The 24,850-nt window shown below is 42.3% G+C and overlaps 1 protein-coding gene and 1 pseudogene across 1 annotated transcript in view; both read right to left on the bottom strand.

Annotated features, from left to right (window-relative positions):
- LOC144379745 (uncharacterized) overlaps positions 1 to 24,850 on the bottom strand; it is a 164,203-nt gene that overhangs the window by 89,138 nt on the left and 50,215 nt on the right.
- On the bottom strand, positions 18,311 to 19,946 carry LOC118550638 (phosphatidylinositol N-acetylglucosaminyltransferase subunit P pseudogene; annotated as a pseudogene).

The raw sequence follows: 24,850 nt of genomic DNA, 5'->3' as shown, positions 1-24,850 counted from the left end.
TAGAAGTCTAAAATCATTAGTGTGGGCTGGCCGGCCACAGACTCAGGGGATGAAGAGTAGGTGTAGTTTGGTTCTGAAGGTAGTGTGATCCCAGAATTCCCTCGCCTTCTGGGGGAGGTCAGTCTTTTCTCCCTCAAGGCCTTCACCTGATTAGATGAGGCCCACCCACTTTTCAGCTGGTAATTTGCTTTAATCAACATCTACTGATTTAATTCTTAATCTCATTTGAAATATATATTCACAGAAACCACTAGAATTGTGTTCGACCAAACAAACACCTGGCTCTCCTGGGGTACATGAGCTATACATGATTTAACCATCATAGCCCACAACTCTTGCCTTCGGGTGTGGAATGGGGTAAGAGGTGTGAGGCAGGTGTGCCCTAGTTAGCTTTCAGCATTTGCTTTGCAGCCAGCCTGTGGAGAGGCGGCCTGCACCCTGAGCACCCAGAATGACACCGCCAACCTCATTTTCTCTAACGTATCCTCAGCTTCTGAGCACCCAGCCGCCAGAGCTTTGAACTGAATCTTTGAGCTTGTGCAATTTATCTCCATGTATTTTGTGCATCCATTAGCAAGGTGTGCCCTAGAGTTTCAGTAAAGCCTAAGAGAAGTTATAACTTGAGTCTGGGAACACTATTTCCATATAAATTGATGGTAACTGCTTCTTTTCTTTATGGCCTTTTGGCTAGAAGAAGTGTCATTGGAATGCTCTACTTTCAGACATTGGGGGAAACCAGAACTCTTAATGTGACCATGGATGTGTGAATACAGACAGGAACCAGGTGAGCTGCAGAACCCAGCTGGGTTCTTGAAGCTTTATGCCACCTTGAGGTGAGCGCTGCAGCCTGCAGGGGGCGCTGTGGGACCGCCCTGTGGTCCCTAGTAGCTGCTCAGGGAGGAAGATTCAAGCAAAGGATCCTAGGCCTGGGGAATGGGCCCTGTGCTCTCTGACGGGGACTCAGCAGCTGTGTCCCCTCTTGCCCGGCAGAGTCCCCTGAGCGGGGACCTGTGTGTCGTTTCAGCAGGTGCTTCCTCCCGGGGCTCTCCCCGGGGTGATGCTAACCTCCATCTTCCTCAGTGTGTGGTGTGAGCTGAGCTCCAGCACAGGGCTCAGGGAGGGGCTGGGCAGTCACTGGGTGGACCCCATTTGCATGGACAGCCCCTCCTGTGACAGAGGGTGGAGGAGAAAAGGAGGCCTGGGGCAGCCCGGCCCACTGTGGGGACCAGTGTCTGTGTCACCATGGCCTGGCCTCCTGTCTTCCTCGTGGTTCTCTCTCACTGCACAGGTAGGGACATGCTCAGAGACCAGGTCTCCACTTATGTCAGCCTCAGTGGGTCAGAGCCCAGAAAATTTTTTCTTTGATCCCTGGTCACCAAGCATGAGTGTCTGTGTCTGCAGGTTCCCTGTCCCTGCCCGTGCTGACCCAGCCGCCCTCCCTCTCTGCATCTCTGGGAACAACGGCCAGACTCACCTGCACCCTGAGTGGTTGGCTTCAGTGTTGGTAGTTATTCTATAACCTGGTTCCAGCAGCAGCCAGGCAGCCCTCCCCGGGGTCTGCTGTACTACTCCTCAGACTCCGATAAGCACCAGGGCCCTGGGGTCCTCAGTCGCTTCTCGGGCTCCAAAGACGCCTCGGCCAATGCAGGGCTTCTGCTCATCTCGGGGCTGCAGGCTGCGATGAGGCTGATTATTACTCTATAATCTGGCACAAGAATGCTGCTTATGGTGACACACACCGATGGGGAAGTGGAACAAATACCTCACTTGCTCAGGGACCTGGACTCTGACTGTAGTTGAAAATAGAGCTGCCCTATGACCCAGCCATTGCACTACTAGGGATTTACCCCAAAAATACAAATGTAGTGAAAAGAAGGAGCACCTGCACTCCAATGTGTATAACAGCAATATTCACAATATCCAAACTATGGTAAGAGCCTGGATGTCCACTGACAGATGAATGGATAAAGAAGATGTGGTTCATATATACAATGGAATATTACTCAGACATCAAAAAAAAAAATGAAGTCTTTCCATTTGCAATGACATGGATGGAACTAGAGGGTATTATCCCAAGCAAAATATGTCAATCATAGAAAGACAATTATCATATGATCTCACTGATATGGGGAATATAAGAAACAAAACAGGATCATAAGTGAAGAGAGGAGAAAATAAAACCAGATGAAATCAGAGAGGTATACAAACTGTAGGAGACTCTCACTGATAGGAACCAAAACTGAGGGTTGCTGAAGGGGGAGGTGAGGGATGGGGTAACTGGGTGATGGACATTAAGGAGGGCACATGATGTAATGAGCACTGAGTGTTATGTAAGGCTGATGAATCACTTATTTATTTAAATAAAAAATTAAACATTAAAAAAATCACTTGAATGTACACGGACTATACTTCGAAGTATCTTCCAGGTCACTTGTATTTTCTTCCAGTTTTCTGTTCAACATTTCAGAAACCTCAGGAAAAATAAAAACAACAACAAAAAACAACAAAAACCTTACGGTGCAGAAACTGCCTGGAGATCTATGGTGCATAAATCTGAGACTGTTGAGCTGTCTTTTTTTCCTCTTTCAAAAGGCAAATCATCTTTTCCTAAGTTCTTGGTCAGAGCCTGGGGATCTCAGCAGGTGGACAGTCCTCCACCACATGGTCTGTGCTCTTTTGTGGGTCAGAGCAGAGACCTTCTCTTCCCTCCCCAGGCTCCTGTGCTCAGAGCTGGTTGAAGCTCACTGTGTCCCAGGGACAAGGTATAAGGTGTGAGAGGCTATGTAAAGACACAGGCACAGTGATAAGCTGGCACACTTGCTGGGCATCTGAACCTTCAGTTGTGATGTCCAGGAGAAGAGTGTTAGGCATTGGGAGGGGAGGACTTGGGGCCTGAAGCCAGCAAACCTCTTGTGGGCCATGCTAGGGTAGAGCGGAGGTTCCACCATTGCTGGGAAAACACTGAACTTGCTCCCGGGAAGGTGGGTGAAGTGGGTCCCATAAATGTCACTTTCCTACTGCTGATTGTATTCAGGACCATCGAAAACCCCACGGGTGGGCTCCTCTGGTTCTGCAGGAATTGACTTACATCTTCCTCTCTTCTCATCCCAGGTGGAACTTTTCAAGCCCTGGTGAAGGGGTGGGACGGTGGGATATCAGGGGGCAGAGATTCCTCAGTGCTGACAGAATTACCAGCAATCAGTGGAGCTTACTAGATCCCCCAGGTGATCTCCTGCCAGGGGAGCAGCTGTAGCATTGAGGGTTACCATGGCAACTGGTACCAGGAGTTTTCAGTCTGAGCCGCAGTGTTGTGACTTAGGACAGCAGTGATGGACTTTCGTGTGTCCCAACCCAGTTCCCAGGCTCCAGGTTTGGCTCCATGGCCTTCTCCACCTATTAGCTCCAGCCTGAGGGTGAGGCCGGCTATTTCTGCCACATCTAAATACAATACACTACAATACAGCACAACAGAATACGACACAACACAACACAATATAATACAATAGTACTTGAGGAAAAGGGTTAGCATGCTAGGTAGGAAAAAGTGTGTGTTTGTGTGTGTGTGTGTGTGTATGCTGAAAACTTGGTGAAAGACATAATTTACAGATTTATGAAACCCAGGGAACCCAACACAGGATAGACTTAAGGAAAGTCATGTCCAGATAAATAATGATACAGTGCTGAGACCCAAAGACAGAGAAAAAAAACGAAACCAGAAGAAAATGAAATGTTGTAGCTAATGGAACAAAAATGAAATGACTATACTTTTTCTGTGTTTAATCAGACACCACAGATGCCAGGCCTCTGTAAGATGATAGAGTTCACTCTTTAACAACACAGGGGTTAAGGGTGCCTACCCATCCCACTGTCGAAAATCCACATATGACATTTGACTCCTATTAAAAGAAACACAAGCACACACACACGCAGCCAAAATCATGTCCCTTAGACTGAGTTCCCAAACTGGTGCTTAGTATCCACTCAATAGTTTCAATCACCCCCCAAAATATAGTCTTCACCAGTTCACCAGGAAGTTTCCAGTCCATGCCAGGGAGGCTGCCCTAGGGTCCTCTCCAGTCCCCAAGGAAAGATTTTTCCTCTGCATGAAAAGACACCCTGCTTTACCCCCTAGAACATGGCCTCATCTGGACCAATCCTTTTCTTTTGTTAATAACTTTCTTGCACCTGCTCCCCTTCTATATAAAACTTCCATTTTGTACAATGCAGTGCAGCTGCCCTCTACTTGCTAGATAGCGCTGCACAATTCATACTTCTTTTAATAAAACCAGTTAGATCTTCAAAATTACTTGGTGGAATTTTAACATTCCCCCCAAACGTAACTGCTAATAGCCTACTGTTGACCTGAATCCTTACCAATAACATGGACAGTCAATTAACACCTGTTTTGTATGTTATATGTCTCATATACTGTGTTCTTACCATAAAGTAAGATAGAGAAAAGAAAATGTTATGAAGAAAATCATAAGGAAGAGAAAACACATTTAGAGAACTGTTGATATTAACGACAAACCCCATGTATCAGTGGAGTTGTGCAACTCAAACCCATGTTGTTCAAGGGTCATTGGTGTCATTAGTGATGAAAGAAGGGTCAGTTCAGGAACCTACATCTAGAGAATATATTCTTCAGGAATGAGAGCAAATTTACCATATTCTCATATGAGGGCCAACCAAGAGAATTCATCCCTAGTGGATTTTCTTTAAGAACAAAAATCCCACAGGCAGATCTTTGGTTGAAAAGGCGTGACACCAGAAGGGAAGTCAGAACATGAGAAATTTGTGAGAACCAACAGGAAGGGTACAGATCTGGCTAAAGAGACTTTTTCACCTCTTAGTTTCTTTAAAATATGCCTGTTGTTGAAAGCAAATGCAGAAGTACATTTATTTATTTATTTATTTATTTATTTATTTATTTATTTTCTTACATTTATCTTTTTTTATGTTCAGTTAGCCAACATGTAGTACATCAGTAGTTTTTGATGCAGTGTTCAATGATTCATTAATTGCGTGTAACACCCAGTGCTCATCACAACACATACCTTCCTTAATACCCATCACCCATTTACCCCATCTCCCCAACCCTCTCCCTTCTGTAACCCTCAGTTTTTTTTCTTGGAGTCCAGAGTCTCTCATGGTTTGTCTCCCTCTCTGATTTCTTCCCATTCAGTTTACTCTCCCTTCCCCTATGGTTCTCTTCACTCTTCCTTATATTCCACATATGGGTGAAGCCATATGATAATTGTCTCTCTGATTGACTTATTTCACTTAGAATAATCCCCTCCAGTTCCATCCATGTCAATGCAAATAGTACATATTCATCCTTTCTGATGGCTGAGTAATATTCCACTGTATATATGAACCACATCTGCTTTCTCCATTCACCTGTTGAAGGACATCTCGGCTCCTTCCACAGTTTGGCTACTGTGGACATTGCTGCTATCAACACTGGGGTGAAGGTGCCCCTTCTTTTCACTACATCTGTATCTTTGGCGTAAATACTTAGTAGTGCCATTGCTGGGTTGTAGGGTAGCTCTATTTTTAATGTCTTGAAGAACCCCCATACTGTTTTCCAGAGTAGCTGTACGAGCTTGCATTTCCACCAACAGTATAAGAGGGTTCCCATTTCTCCACATCCTTGCCAACATTTGTTGTTTCCTGTCTCATTAATTTTTGTCATTCTAACTGGTGTAAGGTGGCATCTCATTGTGGTATTGATTAGTATTTCCCTGATGGCTATTTATGTTGAGCATTTTTTTCATGTGTCTGTTAGCCATTTGTATGTTTTCCTTGGAGAAGTGTCTTTTCATGTCTTCTGCCCATTTCTTGAGTGGGTTGTTTTTTGGGTGTTGAGTTTTGGAAATTCTTTATAGATCTTGGATACCGGCCCTTTATCGGTAATGTCATTTGCAAATATTTTCTCCCATTTCCTAAGTTGCCTTTTAGATCTGTTGACTGTTTCCTTTGCTGTGCAGAACCTTTTTAACTTGATGAAGTCCTGATAGTTCAGTTTTGCTTTTGTTTCCCTTGCCTTTAGAGACATGTCTAGCAAGAAGTTGTTATGGCTGAGTTGGAAGACATTGCTGCCTGTGTTCTCCCCTAGGATTTTGATGGATTCCTGTATCATATTTAGGTCTTTCATCCATTTAGAGTTTATCTTTGTGTACAGTGTAAGTAATAGGTCCATTTTCATTCTTCTGCATGTGGATATCCAATTTTCCCAGCACCATTTATTGAAGAGACTGTCCTTTTCCCATTAGATATTCTTGCCTGTTTTGTCAAAGATGAGTTGACCATAGAGTTGAGGGTCCATTTCTGGGGTCAATATTCTATTCCATTGATCTATGTGTCTGTTTTTGTGCCAGTACCATACTGTCCTGATGATCACAGCCTTGGAATATAGCTTGAAGTCAGGTATTGTGAAGCCCCCACTTTGGTTTTCTTTTTCAACACACTGGCTCTTCAGGGTCTTTTCTGGTTCCATACAAATTTTAGGATTGTTTTTTCCAGCTCTGTGAAAAATGCCAATTCTTTTGATAGGGATTGTATTGAATGTGTAGATTGCCTGGGTAGCATAGACATTTTAACAATATTTATTCTTCCAATCCATGAGCATGAAATGTTTTTCCATCTGTTTGTGTCTTCCTCAGTTTCTTTCATAAGTGTTCTGTAGTTTTTTAGAGTACAGATCCTTTACCTCTTTGGTTAGGTTTATTCCTAGTTATCTTATGTCTTTCGATGCAATTGTAAATGGGATCAATTCATTAATTTCTCCTTCTTCAGTCACATTGTTAGTGCATAGAAGTGCATCTGATTTCTGTGCATTGATTTTATGACATGCCATGTTGCTGAATTCTGGTATGAGTTCTAGCAATTTTGGGGTGGAAACTTTTGGGTTTTCCACATAAAGTATTGTGTCATCTGTGAAGAGTGAGAGTTTGACTTCTTCTTTGCTGATATAAATGCCTTTTATTTGTTTTTGTTGTCTGATTGCTGGGGCTTAACTTCTAGTGTGATGTTGAACCACAGTGGTGGACTGGACATCCCTGTCACGTTCCTGACCTTTGGGGAAAAGCTCTCAGTTGTTCCCCATTGAGAATGTTATTCACTCTGGGCTTTTCATAGATGGATTTTATAGTATCGAGGTATGTTCCCTCTATCCCCACACTGTAGAGAGTTTTAAGCAATAAAGGACACAGTATTTTGTTAAATGTGCTTTTTTTTTTTTGCATCATTTGAGAGGATCATATGGTTCTTGTCCTTTTTTTTTGTTAATGTGATGTATCAGATTGATTGATTTGCAAATATTGCACCACCTTTGCAGCCAAGGAATAAATCCCACTTGGTTGTGCTGAATAATTCTTTTAATGTACTGTTGGATTCTATTGGCTAGTATCTTGGTAAAAATTTTGGCATCCATGTTCATCAGGGATATTGGTCTGTAATTCTCATTTTTGATGGGGTCTTTGTCTGGTTTTGGGATCAAGGTAATCTTGGCCTCAAAGAACGAGTTTGGAAGTTTTCCTCCCATTTCTATTTTTTGAAACAGCTTCAGAAGAATAGGTCTTAATTCTTCTTTAAATGTTTGGTAGAACTCCCCTGGGAAGTCATCTGGCCCTGGACTCTTGTTTTTCCAGAGATTTTTGACTACTGTTTCAGTTTTCTTGCTGGTTATGGGTCTGTTCAGATTTTCTATTTCTTCCTGTTGCAGTTTTGGCAGTTTATAAGTTTCCAGGAATGCATCCATTTCTTCCAGATTGCCTAATTTGTTGGCATATAGTTGCTCATAATATGTTCTTAAAATTGTTTGTATTTCCTTGGTGTTGGTCATGATCTCTCTTTAATTCATGATTTTATTAATTTGGGTCCCCTCTCTCTTTTTTTTTTTTTTTTGGTAAGTCTGGTTAGAGTTTTTTGATCTTATTAACTCTTTCAAAGAAAGAGCTTCTAGAATCATTGATCTGTTCTACTGTTCTTCTGGTTTCTATTTCACTGAGTTCTTCTCTGATCTTTATTATTTCTCTTCTCCTGCTTAGTTTAGGCTTTATTTGCTGTTCTTTCTCCAGGTCCTTCAGGTGTACAGCTGGCTTGTGTATTTGAGATGTTTCTAATTTTTTGAGAGAAACTTGTATTGCTAGGCACTTCCCTCTTAGGACCACCTTTGCTGTATCCCGAAGGTTTTGAATAGTTTCTTTGTTTTCATTTTCATTAGATTCCATGATTTTTAAAAATTATTCTTTAATTTTCTCATTGACCCATTCATTCTTTCGTAGGATGTTCTTTAACCCCAAGTATTTTAGTTCCTTCCAGATTTCCTCTTGTGTTTGAGTTCAAGTTACAAAGCATTGCGGTCTGAAAATATGCAGGGAATAATCCCAAACTTTATGTTTTGGTTGAGACCTGATTTGTGACCCAGTTTGTGATCTGTTCTGGAGAATGTTCCATGTGCACTTGAGAGGAATGTGTATTCTGTTGCTTTAGGATTGAATGCTCTGTATATATCTGTGAAGTCCATCTGGTCCAGTGTTTCTTTCAACACGCTTGTTCCCTTGTTGATCTTCTGCTCAGATGATCTGCACATTGCTGTCAGTGGGGTGTTGAAGTGCCCCTGATATTATTGTATTATTATCAAAGTGTTTCTTTAATCTGGTTATTAATTGGCTGACATTATTGGCTGCTCCCAATTTAGGAGCATAAATATTTATAATTGTTAGATCTTGTTGGATAGAACCTTTACATATGATATAGTGTCGCTCTTCAAACCTTACTACAGGCTTTGGTTTAAAATCTAATTTGTGGGGCGCCTGGGTGGCTCAGTTGGTTAAGCAACTGCCTTCGGCTCAGGTCATGATCCTGGAGTCCCGGGATCGAGTCCCACATTGGGCTCCCTGCTCAGCAGGGGGTCTGCTTCTCCTTCTGACCCTTCCCCTCTCATGCTCTCTGTCTCCCATTCTCTCTCTCAGATAAATAAATAAAATCTTTAAAAAAAAAAATAAAATAAAATAAAATCTAATTTGTGTGATATGTTCATTGCTATCACAACTTTCTTTTGATGTCCATTAGCATATTAAATAGTTCTCCACCCTCTCACATTCAACCTGGAGGTGATTTCAGATCTAAAATGACTTTTGTGTAGACAGCATATGGATGGGTCTTGCTTGTTTATCCAATCTGATACCCTGTGTCTTTTCATTGGAGCATTCAGCCTATTTACATTCAGAATAACTATTGAAAGATGTGAATTTAGTGCTATTGTATTACCTATAAAGTCCCTGTTTCTGTAGATTGTCTCTGTTTCTTTCTTTTCTATGTTACTTTTGAGCTCTCTCTTCACTTACAGAATTACCCTTGATATTTCTAGTGGGACAGGTTTAGTGGTTACATATTCTCTCAGTTTCTTTCTGTCCTGGAAGCTCTTTCTCCTTCCTTCCATTCTGAATGACAACCTTGCTGGATAAAGTATTCTTGGCTGCATGTTTTTCTCATTTATTACCCTGAATATATCACGTCAGCCCTTTCAGGCTTGCCAGGTCTCTGTGGGTAGGTTTGCTGACAGTCTAATGTTTCCACCCCTGTAGGTTCAGAACCTCTTGTCTCTAGCTGATTTCAGGATTTTCTCTTTATCTCTGCAATTTGCAAATTTCACTCTTATATGTCAGGGTGTTGATCTATTTTTACTGATTTTGGGAGGCGTCCTCTCTACTTCTTGGATTTGAATGCCTGTTTCTTTCCCCAGATTAGGGGGAAACTCATAGCTGTTCTCAGCTATGAGTTGCTCAAATATACCTTCTGGCCCTCTCTCTCTCTCTCTCTCGCTTTCTTCTCCCTCGGGGAGGGACTCCAATAATTCTAATATTGTTTCATTTTATGGCCTTGCTGATTTCTCAAAGCCTCCCCTCATGGTTCATTAGTTGTTTTCCTCTCTTTTCCTCAGCTTCTCTCCTTCCCACCAACTTGTCTTTTATGTCACTTACTCTTTCTTCTGCCTTATTTACCCCAGGTGTTAGAGAATCTAATTTAGACTGCAACTCATTTAGAGCATTTTTCACTTCACCCTGATTAGATTTCATTTCTGCCCTAAGAGATTCTCTAGTGTCTTTTATGCTTTTTTCAAGCCTAGCTAGTGAATTTATAATTGTTATCCTGAATTCCAGTTAGGACATTTTACTTATATCCATATTGATTAGGTCTGCAGCAAAGAGTATTACCTCTGGTTATTTCTTTTGTTGTGAATTCTCACTTCTAGTCATCTGCCCTGAGAAGAATGGATGCATGAGTGAACAAAATAAAAAAATATATATATCAACCATGACCCAAGTGAAATACACACTAGGCAAATCCGAAGATGTCAGAAACAAAAACAGCAACAACAAAAAGGCGGGGAGGGGGTATATAGAATAATATAATCTCCCACATGGACAAAACAGAGTGATCCACCTGGTCCTGGGTATATTTTGGTTTGTTTGTTACAAGACACTAAATTCCAAAGTTGTAAAGAAAGCAAAACTTATATACATACAAAAATAAAACTGAATACAGTGAAAGGAAGCCAAAAATGAAGAATATATCTATAAAATGTAAATGTAAAAAAATGAAAGTTAAACAAAGACTTAAAAAAGAAAGAGTTGGTAAAATAAGAAACTAGTTGAAAAGAAAAAATAAAGAAAAGAAAAATTTTAAACTGAAAGTTAAATCATTAGGAAAAAAAACTTGAATTCTACATATTATTTTCCCATAGCACTGGAGTTTTGAAGTCCCGTGTGCTCTGGATTTTTTTTTTTTTTTTTTGCCTGTTCTTCCAGCTGGTCTTCTGGGGGAGGGCCCTGCCGCACTGACTCTCAAGTGTCTTTGCCTGGGCAGACTTGCACCATCCCAGCCAGGGGACCAGGCTCAGTGTGAGATGCTAGTGGTTCCTCTGTGTGACTTTTGTTCCCTGTAGGCCTTCTGTGCATCTCTAGAGGATGGAGACAAAAATGGCTGCACTCTGATCTTTAGCCCCATAGCCCCCTCTCTTCAGCAAACCCTCATGGACAAGCCATCTTCACTTTTGTGTGCGCCAAACTGTGAAGGCTCCTTTGGTGCCCCCCTCCCCCCAACCTCCTCAGGAAAGGCAGAGGGCCACCACTTTTCTGTCCTTCTCAGTATCCCCACACTGAGAGTAGTCGCCCTGTCATGCACACTCTCCTGGGACGATCCTGATGTTCAGGAATCCCGTCTCTGTCCCCATGGACAGCTCAGACCCCCACCACCTCTGGGCTCCAGTCAGTACTTAAGGCTGATCAATACATTGATTCTGGGACAGCAGCCTCAGTGCTGCTCCCTGGAGCTCACAATCTTTGGGGACAAGAAACACACCCTCCCTGTGCTCTCAGGACTGGGCTGCCACTCCCTTAGTCACTCCAGTAATACCTCCAGTTAGGCTGGACTCTGATGGAAAATCATCTGTCCCAACCTAGCACCCTCAAAGTATGTGACCTCAAGGACACAGGCCCTCTTATCTCCACCTCTCCACCACTCAAATGTAGGACCTTTGACAGAAATTTATGATCTATTTGGCCTTAGAGAGTAGGGATTCATTTCTCTAGTCATGGGTGGCTGAATGAATAACTCTTCTATCCTGAACAGGCTGGGCCAAGTTGAGGGACCATAGCTGTTCTCACCCCAGAGAGTGCTGTGACCCCAAATCCATTTGTCCTAGAAGCTCTGTATGTGTTTGGTAATTCTGTCAGTGGGATGGTTCTGAGTTCATAGGAACAGGCCCCTCAGTGGGTTTCCCTGGGTATCATGTTGACCTTTCCTACCTGGAAGACTGGACGTTCTGTACAAACAAGTGATTTTTAGAAAAAGTATATAAATCCCTCTTCTTTTGAAAACAGAAGGCATTCTGGTTCCACTGTTTTCAATCCATGTTTTTAGCCACTCTTTCCACCCATATTCTCTCTGCAAGAAGCACATATCTAGGGAAAGGACACTACTGATTGTATCTGCATCTTCACAATGACATTGTCAGAGTATAAATCAATCTTACTGAAAGGAATTTTGTATAAATAACACACATTCACTTAAAGTACATGGTTGGCTGTTTGGTGACTAAAACATAAACTCTCACTAGGTCCCTGTCACAGCATCTATATCTTTCACTCCTTTCTTCCTAGAACTTCTGGCAGGTTTGCCTTTGTGCTCTGAGGCCAATGCCCCCCACGGCCTCACGGGGCAGGGCTCCTGCAGACTTGTCTCTATGTGCTTGGAGGGCAGATACAAGGAGTAGCCAGTGTATGGAGAACTGTTGTTATGAGCAGGTGGAAAGAGTGACAAGAGTGACAGATGACAAAGACTTTCAGTGTGTAACCCTTCAAGAAATGCACATGAGGACTTCTAAGTACAACCTGAGATGAAGAGCTGCCCATCTCCTCAGTGCTGCGGGAACTTCAGAGGAAGGAGAGACTGGAAACCAGGCAAACGGCACATAGGAGGAAAGTCCCTGAATCCTGCAAAAAAGGGGCCATGTGTCCATTGGGACCTGTCAGTGCTCTGGACTTGATCCTGATCTAAGAGGAATTTGGATAAGAGACACGAGGTCAGTTGTGACCCACTACCTCATACAAGGGGTACATGGGTAAACACACCGTGGGGTCACTAAGTAGAGCATACTGTGAGCTCTGAAGTCATGGGAGGTAGCAGATGGGGCATATGGCTTGGCCCTAATGCAGGGAAGAGTGGACAGAGCAGTATGGAGGGAGCTGTCTGATGGGCTCTGGTTACCATGTCTGGACACTAGGGGGCACTCATGGCCTGTCTCTGAGGATCAAGGGAGCTCAGAGCCACTGCCTGCTCACCCCACTTCCTCAGGCAGAGGGACCTGATCCAGGGCCAGGGAGGGGTCAGAGACCTGGGGTCTCATTTGCATGGATGGGCCCTCCCTCTCTCAGAGGACGAAGAGGGGAAGGGAGAGATTAAGGGAGGCTCTGCTCAGCTGTGGGGCCACAGAAGGCAGGATCGGTGATGACCTCCACCATGGCCTGGTCCCCTCTCCTCCTCAGCCTCCTCGCTCACTGCACAGGTGACTGGATGCAGGGACAAGGGAAGGGGCCCTGGGAGGACACATGGGCCTGGCTTCCTCCTCTTGTCTCAAAACCCCAGCATCACCCTCTCTGTGCTTTTCCCCCTTGCAGGGTCCTGGGCCCAGTCTGTGCTGACTCAGCCGTCCTCCATGTCTGGGACCCTGGGCCAGAGGGTCACCATCTCCTGCACTGGAAGCAGCTCCAACGTTGGGAGTGGTAATGGTGTGAGCTGGATGCAACAGCTCCCAGGAAAGGCCCCTAAAACTGTCATCTATGGTACTAGCAGTCGACCCTCGGGGGTGCCTGATAGGTTCTCTGGCTCCAGGTCTGGCAATTCTGCCACCCTGACCATTACTGGGCTCCAGGCTGAGGATGAGGCTGAATATTACTGCTTAGCATGGGACAGCAGTCTCAGTGCTCACACAGTGCTCCCGGCCTTTGGGGAAGTGAGACAAAAACCTGCTGTTCCCCCAGCATTGGGTCTCCCTGTGCAGCTCCCCCTTCTTGTCCAAATCAGTTGCTTCCTTTTTTTGTGCTAAACTATCGTCTGAGACCAATCTCAGTGACCTTTGACTATAAAATCATCCACATTCTCTTAAGTTCAGGCCCCAAAGCCTATCCTTTGCAGGAATGCATTTTAGGATTTTCTCATATTAAGGAGAAAGTCCTGGGTGCCTGGGGCAGGCTGCCCTGGGGACAGAGTCTGTGACAGCTCAGGACAGAAACAGAGGCACACAGTCCAGCTGTATCTGACTAAGGAGAGAACACTGTCTAGATAATATGCATCCACACCACTTACTAAACACCTAGCATGTGCCACATGTGAGCCTAGGGATGTGGGACACAGATGGGCATGATAGGACGTGTCCCCACGCTCAGGGAGCAGACGGTGTCTGGGGGAAGAGAGAGGACACAGGAGCTAAACATGTTGTAAAAGAAAGCCGTGTCCCAGGAGCATGAAATGGGGTAAAGTCATTGGGGTGGTGCTGCAGCATTGGAGGGGTTAACAGGGGACCCCAGTTCCCTCCCTCCTCTGAAACTTCCCAAAGTTACACATGTCAAAAGTTTGGCTGGTAGATTGTTCAGTTTTTTTGAACCTCTCCTGACAATGGCTGGTTTAGTTAACCTCATTTCAGGAGGGGTGATGCAGGTGTGTTCTCAGAGTGAAGCCTGTCGTTCAAGAAATCAGGTATTAAAAAAAAAAAAAAAAGAAGGTAGCAGGAGGGGAAGAATGAAGGGGGGGAAATCGGAAGGGGAGACGCACCATGAGAGACGATGGACTCTGAGAAACAAACTGAGGGCTCTAGAGGGGAGGGGGGTGGGAGGTTGGGTTAGCCTGGTGATGGGTATTAAAGAGGGCACGTTCTGCATGGAGCACTGGGTGTTATAGGCAAACAATGACTCAGGGAACACTACATCTAAAACTAATGATGTATGTATGGTGATTAACATAACATAATAATAAAAAATACATAATAAAAAAAAGAAATCAGGTATTTTTTTTAACCATGAGCTTTTATTTTTTATATTTATTTGACAGAGAAAGAGAGAGAGAGAGAGAACACAAGCAGGGGGATTGTGAGAGGGAGAAGCAGGCTTCCCGCTGAGCAGGGAGCCAGATGTGGGACTCGATCCCAGGACCCTGGGATCATGACCTAAACTGAAGGCAGATGCTTAACGGATTGAGCCACCCAGGAACCCAAGAAATCAGGTCTTGAACAAGAGGCATTTTTATGGAAACAAATAAAAACAATGGTTAATGATTGGATCAAATTATAAAGCAGTTCCTGAGTTCTGAGAGTAGCCGGTGGAGAAGCTTTCTAGATATTATGTTCAAATCATCTTCAGACAGAGTGACAAGAGGCTGTAACAATATGAGTGTTATCAAAACATCATGTGTTTTTTTCTCACAACCATCCTCATTTCTACTAAATATAGCCAAATTAACATTAATTTGTGTGCAAAATAAGTCTAGTTTCAAAAAGAACTTGGTCTGATTATTTACGTAAGTGCAACAGGAATAGTAGTTGACCACATAGGCTCTTTAAAACATGCTTTGGTGGAACTTTTATAAGAAACCTCTGGATTGAATGTTTCGCAGCCCCTCCAGCCCAGAGGCTGAGCCAACACTTGTGCTGAATACTTGCTGTTAGACTTTGCCTGCAGCACCCGTAGACTTGGGGAAATTCCTCTCTTTTTGAGGTACCCAAAATATCTGTGGTTCCTGAACCTACCAGAAATAAACTTCTTTTTTTAAAAGATTTTATTTATTTATTTATTTGACAGAGAAAGAGAGCACAAGCAGGGGAGTGGCAGGCAGAGGGAGAAGGAGAAGCAGACTCCCCACTGAGCAGGGAGCCTGACTCCCGCTCCATCCCAGGACCTCGGGATCATGACCTGAGCCAAAGGCAGATGCTTGACGGACTGAGCTACCCAGGCGCCCCAGGAAGTAACCTTCTTGACTCACCAGGTAGAGCTGCTGGAAACTGTGGAAGCAGGTGCTAACAGGCTGATGTTTCCAAGAGGCTGCGTTAGTTCACTAAAGTCAGTCTTAGTTCCTTAAAGCTGCCTGGTCATATCTGAGATTATGCGTACGCATATTTCTTTCAAATATGACATTCTTGTCAAATTATTGATAATATAACCAACGTTTCCAATTATACGCTGTTACAAGAAAAACTGATTCTTATTGTACTTATGCTAATAAACATGCCGCCGTAAAAATATGAGAATACTCACTGACAATTTCTGAGTTCTGGAGTGATCAGGCAGGGAGAAAAGATAACCTAATCTGTTCACAAATGTGTATTTTATCAAGTTGTTATAGATCAGTTAGTGTAAGAGATGTTTCCTTAAATATGAAGGAAGAAAACATTTTGAAAAGTCAGCCAAACAAAAAATCAAAAATTATAATCACATTATTTCATGTTATTGGTTCTATTCTGTTTGAATCCAGTTTTTCTATTAGTTCTCAAAATTTTTACTTTAGTTTGAGTATATTGAAGGTATCAGAAACTTACATTTGTCAAAAGTCCTCCCCATGAATATCCTTGAAGTTAAAATTCATTTGCAGTAGCATCGGAGTAGAATGGGAACTGTATGTGACAAAACATGAAAGTGGCCATGGCTAAAGACGGGATTAGAGTTCATTATGAGGCAATTGAGAAGGAAATGTGGTTATTCCCGTGACACACAACGCAAACACATATCAAAGGCAAATACACTAAGTTACATAGTTGTAAGCAAAATGTAGAGTTGTTTTTAATATTAAAAATCGAGTTTTTTGGGGCATCTGTGTGGGGTAGTTGGTTAAGCCTCTGACTCTTGGTTTCAGCTCAGCTCAGATCTCATGGTCATGAGATCGAGCCCCACACCAAACTCCATGCTCAGTGTGGATTCTGACTGAGATTCTCTCTCTCCCTCTGCTACTCTTACTCGTGCTCTCTCTCTCTCTCCTCTCTCTTCCTCAAATAACTAAATAAATAAATAAATCTTTTTGAAAAACCAAGTTTTTAATATAAATTAAGGTCCTGATAAACATAGGAAATATTTTGGCAAAACAGAGTACTTCTGTCTAGGCTGATAACTTTAAAATTGAATTAAAACTTTTTTAATGCAGAACAACAGTTCAAGAAAAGTTTATCCTGTTAACAAATAGAAAACGGAATTTTAATTTTGCATCCACATATTTTGATATTAAAATTCATTCATTTACTTAAATGTATCTTAATTTTAACCAGTATTGATCACACATAAATTTCCTTTCCAGATTCCTTTTCTAAAAACTTACTACAACTTTCTCTTATACACTTAGATTTTGAGCTAAATTTTCTTTCTTCACAAAACCAGCCTCACTTTAGGACAAATTTATATTTCTTTTCCCTCAACAAAATAGATATTCACATTCCTCATATTTTTTTTGTCCCCCAAAAACCACATGTCTTACTTTCCTGGCACCCAGAATTGTGTTCCTTATTATTTCTAGGAGCCTAATTTATATTTAGTAGAATTCCTAACTCTTAGAAACTTTATTTTCTATTTTCTCTTGCTTCCACAGGGGCAAGAGAGGGAAAACTGAGTAGGAAGCAATGGTGAACTGTTTCTTATGCCAGTGTTTTTTTTTTTTTTAAGATTTTATTTATTTATTTGAGACACACACACAGAGAGAGAGGGCACAAGCAGGGAGGAAGGGCAGAGGGAGAGGGAGAAGCAGACTGCCCACTGAGCAGGGAGCCAGATGTGGGGCTCGATCCCAGGACCCTGAGATCATGACCTGAGCCAAAGGCAGATGCTTAACCAACTGAGCCACCCAGGCACTCCTTATTATGCCAGTATTCTTTCGATTAGCCAGTTTATGAATACATTTCACAGTTTTTAGAAACATAACACCATATTTCAATAAAGCACAAACCAGGTTTACTAACAAACCCATATTTATCACTATAGTTTCTCTGTAATCGGACAAAAATAGAGTAACTTGTGGTTAGTAATTAATGTTTTTTTAAATCTTAATTAACTTAGAAAAAATAAAGAACTAAATAGTTAGGAAGGCTATACTCTCCATAGCAAGTGACAGATTAAATTCAGTCCCTATCAAACCCCCAAATTCCTGTTTTGCACAGTCAAAGATGATCTTACAATTTTAGTGGAATTACAGGAACTCAGAACATGCAAACAATCCTGAAGAAGAACAAATTTGTAGGACTCACAATTCCAGACTTCAATACTCACTAAAACTTACTTACAAAGCTACAGTAATCAAGAGTGTGGTACTGGCCTAGGGATGGATATACCGATAAATCAAACATATTTGAGAGTCCAGAAATAAATCTCTCATCTATGGTCAATTAATTTTCAAATGGGTACTAAGAGAATTTAATGTGGAAAAATTGGTCTCTCCAACAAATGGTGCTGGAACAAGTGAGATACCACTTAATTCCCACTAGATATCCACACACAAAAGAATGAAATTAGACCCTTACCACATACTACATACAAAAATGAATGTAAAATAGATCAAAGATTTAAATTTTTTAATGCAGTATTTTATTTATTCTGTTCATTAATAACTAATACTCAAGAACATTTATAATAGTAATAGAACTTAATCTAAGGAAATCAACTTACTTTTTTTACGTTTCACTACTGGGTAGAGAGAGAGAGTCGAAATAATTATGATGAAAATTATTACATAAAAAAATATAGGAAATGCTTGGTGTTAGTCTACATACAGTTTAGGTTTTGGCATAAAGTCTTCTGGTTGCAAGGAAGAACATTTGGTTTACTTCACTAATAGGAATATCTCTTAATGCTGGGATGGCCTCTTCTTGGTATTTCTTCTGCTGTTGATTTTTAGCATAGTTATCTGTGATTGTATGAATGGAGTTGAATGGAGAGGTACCCATCATGTTTATTCCAAATAAGAGTACATAAGCAATTACTATAGTAATGAGGAGCTAGATGGGCAATCCAACTGCCCAATATTTTTGAGGCCAATAGGTTAATCCTAAGGAGTTTACCCAAGATTCAGTAATAAGTGCCCACACAAAATACAGGATGAAGCCAAAATGGGAGCTTAAGAAAAGAACAAAGCCATAAATCGCTCTTTCTGGCCATTGTGACAGTGAATTGTCCACCATTTGCCCTGTGGCTTTAGACAATCTTGGGTCCTTGAAGGGCCCACTCAGGCCCCTCCCGACAGCTCGCCACTTCAGCGCCCAGTCCCCCACCCAAGCGCCGCCGCGGGGGCAAGAGAGGGAAAAACTAAAGGAAAGGCCTGGTAGCTCTGGCCGCCCCTCCCCACCCAGGCGCACGCGCACAGCGCAACCCAAAGATCTAAATTTAAGAGCCATAGCTATAAAAGTCTCAGAAGAAAACATAGAAGTAAATCTCCATGATTTTGGATTTGACAATGGATTCTTTACATATGACATCAAAGCACCGCAAAAAAAAGGAGGGGGGGTCATCAATTTGAATTCTCCAAATTCAGTATGTTTGTACACTATCAAGAAAGACAAAATACAACCCATTGAATGGAAGATAACATTTGTAATTCATATATTTGTCAGAAGTCAAGTCCCCAGAATGTGTTAGGAACTCCCACAACACAATAACAAAAAGATATCCTAATTAAAAAATTGGCAAAGGACTTGTATAGAAATTTCACCAAAGAAGATGTACAGTAGTCAAGAAACACTTGGAAAGATGCTCACCATCAATAGCCATTGTCATACAAATCAAACCCACAGTGAGATACCACTTAATACCCACTAGGAATGCACTAACAGCAACAACAACAATAACAACAACAATAACATGAAAAGTAACAAGTCTTCACAAGGATGTGGAGAAGGTGGGGCTCTCATACAAGGCTGATGGGAATATGAAATGGTGCACAGGATGCTGGAAACAGATTGGTGAGTCCTCATTAAGGTAAACACAGAATGCCTCTATGATCCAGCAGTTCCACTTCCAGGTATGTGCCCCAAAGAACTGAAAACAGGTGCTCTAAACAAAACTAAAGTTGTCCACAAATGGCCACAGCAACAGTGTTCAGCGCTTCACCGCTAAGGAAGATTGAACTGCAGGTTTCTGGAGCTGTTGGTTACTTTGTTCTAGATGTTCCCTTCTAGAACTCTTCTTACTTTCCTGAGCAAGAGGGCCTGAGGAGACATGGCTAGTAATTGTAACATGGTGTCCCAGGTGGGATCCCTGAATAGGAATGGATAAATGGGTAAATCTAAGGAAATTGTAATAGACTATGGCCTTTTGTTCCAAATGCATCAATATGAGTTTGTCAGTCATAACAAACATGCCATACTAATTAAAGATGTTAATAATAGCGGTAGGTGCAGAATATATTGATAACATAGAATTCTCTGTACTATTTTCACAATTTTTCTGTAAATATAGAACTGTCTAAAATAAGGTTTATTTAAAAACTTAGTTCTATTTATATTTTATTAATAATTCCATATCTGACCTTTCTGGAGCTATTGTCTGCTGCTTATATACATTTAATGCATTCATTTTAATGGCTTTGGCCTTGATATACACTATAAAACACTTAAGAAATCTAAGACAAAGAAATCTAATCTATCATGAAGACATCTACAATATGCTTCAAAATTTAAGTGATACAGCTCTGTTTCCAATTTGTAAGTTTTTATTTATTCAGGCACTGATTTCCCTTTGATCTTGCTAATTTCTTTGATGTCTTGATTTAAGTCAATTAAATACTCTCTTTTCTAGCCTTAAGTTTCTAAAGCCCGAGTGAGGCCTAATCACTGAAAAGATAACTTCATTACCTGAAATAAATATTTGCTCAAAATCCCAATCCTTCTATGTCGATTTACATCAACATGGATGGAACTGGAGAGTGTTATGCTGAGTGAAATAAATCAATCACAGAAACACAATTATCTATGGTTTCACTCATATGTGGAACATAAGGAATAGTACAGAGGACAATAGGGGTGGGGGGATAACTGAATGGGAATAAATCAGAGAGGGAGACAAAGCATATGAGACTCTTGACTTCAGGAAACAAACGGACGGTTATAGAAAGGGAGGGGTGTGGGGGAATGGGGTAACTGGGTGATGGGCATTAAGGAGGGCACGTGATGTGATGAGCACTGAGTGTTATCCTGAACTGATGAATCATTTAACATTATATCAAAAACCTAAAAGCAAAATCCCAATCCTTTGGATTCTTCATCAGAACTCAACTTATCTTCACGAATCTCCCTATTAATCTAATTAATGGAGGGCTCTGCACACCACAGTAAGGATCTGTAATTGGAGAGAAAGCAAATGGCCCATCTCAAACTTCCAAGAGATCAAACAGACATCCAAGTGATGTCCATGTAATGATGTCCATCAAAGGACATTCCTTGATGTGGAGCAGTTCCTCAAATGCAGACACACTTCTTGTTTGGTGGATAGGAGTCAGGCGAGTTGAGTGATGCACATGACCTCCAGTTCTGGTTGGAACTGACATGTTGGAACTGACCTTCATTGCAGGAGGTCTCGATTCCAGTATTTTGTTCATCTTGGGTCTTTGGGGCCCCAGCAACCGTTTCCGCTACAAGTGCTGTTATTCCCTGTGAGGACCAAGCGGGGATGCCCCAGGGCCCTTCTGGCACTTCACGAATGTCCAGTCTGCTGAGAGGAGGTGAAGGCATGGCACGCAGGGCCCGGGCTGCAGCATCACTGTGTAACCCTAGCTGACCACAAGGCTGCCTCCCTATGGGACCAGGTCTGGTCCAGCTGCCTGCCAGCTGAGTCCCTGGATGGGTACCCACCCTGCCCAAGCCACCCTTCACACTCACCTCCAAGCCAGAACCCCCCAACCCAGCGGTTCCCGGTGCCGCACCATCCCTGGCCCCGAGGTCACCCCCCCACACCCCTAAGTGGAGGAGCATGGCCCTGTAGGACCTGCTTCTCTATGTGTTGAATTTTGTCCTGTGGCCTCAAGTTCAGTCTGTTTGTCTTTTATTCTTGTAATGAGAACCCTGTGAAAAGTGGGTTATCTCCACACGTAATGAAAGTGTTTCCTCTCGCCTTTGGCATACCCATACCATCTTTGGGGAGCCAATAGAGCCCCATGGAGATGGTAGCCTGATACCTTGCTTACAGTTTTCTGCAGCCTTACCAAGTGAGTAAAGAAGGTCACTTCCTGGCAGTTGCAGGAACCTCCGGATAAGATGGGGACCTTAGAAAAGAGGAATTCACCAAATCTATAGGTATGGCAGGCAAAGTCTGGCAAATATTTGGTGCATGTTTTAGCTTGGTTTCTGGTCTTAAGGCTATTAGGAATTCAGTGTAGAAATTTCTTATGAAAAGTTCCAGCAAAGCAGATTTACAAGAACATATATGGCCAATCACTATTCTTGCTGTGCTTATGTAAATAATGAGGCCAAGCTGTTAAACCTAGACTTATATTTCAAACACATGTTAATTTGGCTATCTTTGGAGAAAATGAGGATGATTATAGAGAGAAAAAAAGTTTCAGTAAGATACCTGAGTGAATGTTAGATTATAATAATTTTTTTTTTTTTTTTTTTTTTTTATTGAGAGCGAGAGAGAATCATAGAGAGAGAGCATGAGAGGGAGGAGGGTCAGAGGGAGAAGCAGGCTCCCCGCTGAGCAGGGAGCCCGATGCGGGACTCGATCCCAGGACTCCAGGATCATGACCTGAGCTGAAGGCAGTCGCTTAACCAACTGAGCCACCCAGGTGCCCAGATTATAATAACGTTTATTATAAACTTGACTAGATCCTGATTTTTTCTAGTGCCTGACTGCAACCCTCCAAACTAATATTTTTTTTTACTTTTCTTTTTATCTTTTTTTTCTGCCCCAGCTTTCTAAGTTGGATTCATTTGAAAACTAAAAGCCTGAAGCCCTGCAAACTAAGTATGAACAGCTTGAAGTAAACTTCAGAGAAATCACCACAACAGCTCATGCATTGACAATTTTCGTCCCTGTTGCTCTGTGGGCATTCAGGGATCACCAGACACATTTGGACTAGAACCCAGGATAATCTGTCAGATTGTCACCACTTGCTGTCACTCTATCTGAAGATGCTTCAAGCTTGACCTCTAGAAGTCTTCTCTGCTGGCTATCCTCTGAACTCAGAAACTGACTTATATTTGACCTAATCATTAACCACTGTTTTTCTTTTGTTTCCTTAATACACCTCTTCTTTAATATCTGATTTCTTGAACAATAGGCCTAATATTGAAAGCACATCTACATCACTATCTCCTGAAATAAGTTTAACTGAACTGACCTACTGTCAGAATAAGACTGGTTCAATGAGAGGAAACAATTCACCAGTTCAACTTTTGGGCTGTTGTTGTTTTAAGTAAACTTGAAGCCCAATATGAGGCTTGACCTCAGGACCCCAAGATCAAGAATCCCATGCTGTACCACTGAGCCAGCCAGGTGCTCCCCAGCTCAATTATTAATGAAAACTTGAGAGGAGTTTTAGAAGAGGGAACTGTAGGGGCCCAGGGCAGGCTGCCTGAGGATGGGCCACTTTGGCATAAAGATTATTTTAAGTTAAAAGTAATCAAACCCCAGCAGATGCAGAAAGAGTTATCTGTCTCACCCTCAACTGCCTAAATTTGCCTTCGAACGAGCCTGTTGACCAGGCACAATGCTTTCAACAGACTCCCATTTACTTAAGGAACCTCTCTGCATCTGAAGGCAACCGTGTTTTTTCCAAACACCTCCTCTCACCTTCTCGCTAATGAGCTTTCTCCCCTTGTGTCCTCAGACTGTCCCCTTCTCCTTTGCTCATAGAAGCTTCCTGTGGCTTCACTGCCTTTGGAATCTCATGTCCGTGTGCACATATGCCTATTAAATGTGATTTTCTCCTGTTAGTCTGTCTCATGCCCATTTGATTCAAAGTCCAACTGGAGGGACCATACGGCAGAGGAAGGTCTTCCTCCCCAACAACAATTTCCCACCTGAAGGGAAGTAACCATAAGCAAAATTCATGGAATAAATGAACATTTTAGGATATAAATGAAGCAGTTGCAACAATTACAACAAAGTTGGTGTCGTTCACGGTATGAAATGCTATAGTACACATACACATCACAGCTGATTTAGCACACAACTCTACCTGTGTGCGCGTGTGTGTGTGTATGTGTATGAGAGAGAGAAAGAGAGAGAGAGAGGGAAAGATGTAGAAAACAGTGCATGTTTCTGAATGTTTTCCTTGAGAAGGTGGGAGCTGGGGACAGTCAGAGCCAGCTGTGCAGGTCCCAGGCTTCTCCCAAGACACCTCCTCAAAACAGCCCATCACAAAAAGTCCTTCCAATGTAAAGCATGGTTACGTTACCTTCTGACATGAGGGTCCCCACAGGCCGGAGGATGGTGTGGAATCCCCATTCGGTGTCACTCAGTCCTGCCTCAGTCACTCAAAGTCTCTTTGGAGTCTCAAAGGGAGCCTCATTCCTCACTGCCTTTATGCCTCAGTCCACTGTTTCCTTTTTGAACTGATAGCTGTAATTTTTCAAATTGCCTTTTTAATCACTCTCTAAATTTGGAGAATCTTTTGAAAATATGGGTAAAAGGGTTTGAGAATTAAAAAGATCAGCTCTTATTCAAGGCGGAAAAAAAAAACAAAACAACTTCTGTGCTGGGAGGTCTAGGATACATCACCAATGGACACGGCATAGCATTGCCCGAGGCTGACAAAGCCTGATGACAGATCCCTGGAAGGGAGGAGCAGAGGAAGCCTTGTTCCCACTTTCAGGAACTTTTGTTAAATGAATTTCCTTGCTTTTAGCATTAATAGGAGAAACCCATATTCTTTGCATTTAGAGATTAAGACTGAGTGCTCCCTGCAAATCTTGTAGGGGAAAGGGAAATATAACAGGCAGATGAGGCTGGATTTTTTAAAATTTATTTTTATTAAGTTATGTTAATCACCATACATTACATCATTAGTTTTTGATGTAGTGTTCCATGATTCATTGTTTACGTATAACACCCAGTGCTCCATGCAGAACGTGCCCTCTTTAACACCCATCACCAGGCTAACCCATCGCCCCACCCCCCTCCCCTCTAGAACCCTCAGTTTGTTTCTCAGAGTCCATAGTCTCTCATGGTTCGTCTCCCCCTCTGATTTCCCCCCCTTCATTCTTCCCTTCCTGCTATCTTCTTCTTCTTCTTTTTTTTAACATATAATGTATTATTTGTTTCAGAGGTACAGGTCTGTGATTCAACAGTCTTGCACAATTCACTGCGCTCACCATAGCACA

This window comes from Halichoerus grypus, chromosome 13, assembly GCF_964656455.1.
Source record: "Halichoerus grypus chromosome 13, mHalGry1.hap1.1, whole genome shotgun sequence".
Classification (NCBI taxonomy): domain Eukaryota; kingdom Metazoa; phylum Chordata; class Mammalia; order Carnivora; family Phocidae; genus Halichoerus; species Halichoerus grypus.
The sequence above is the reverse complement of the archived record's forward strand: the minus strand, read 5'-3'. Positions and strand labels throughout refer to the sequence as shown.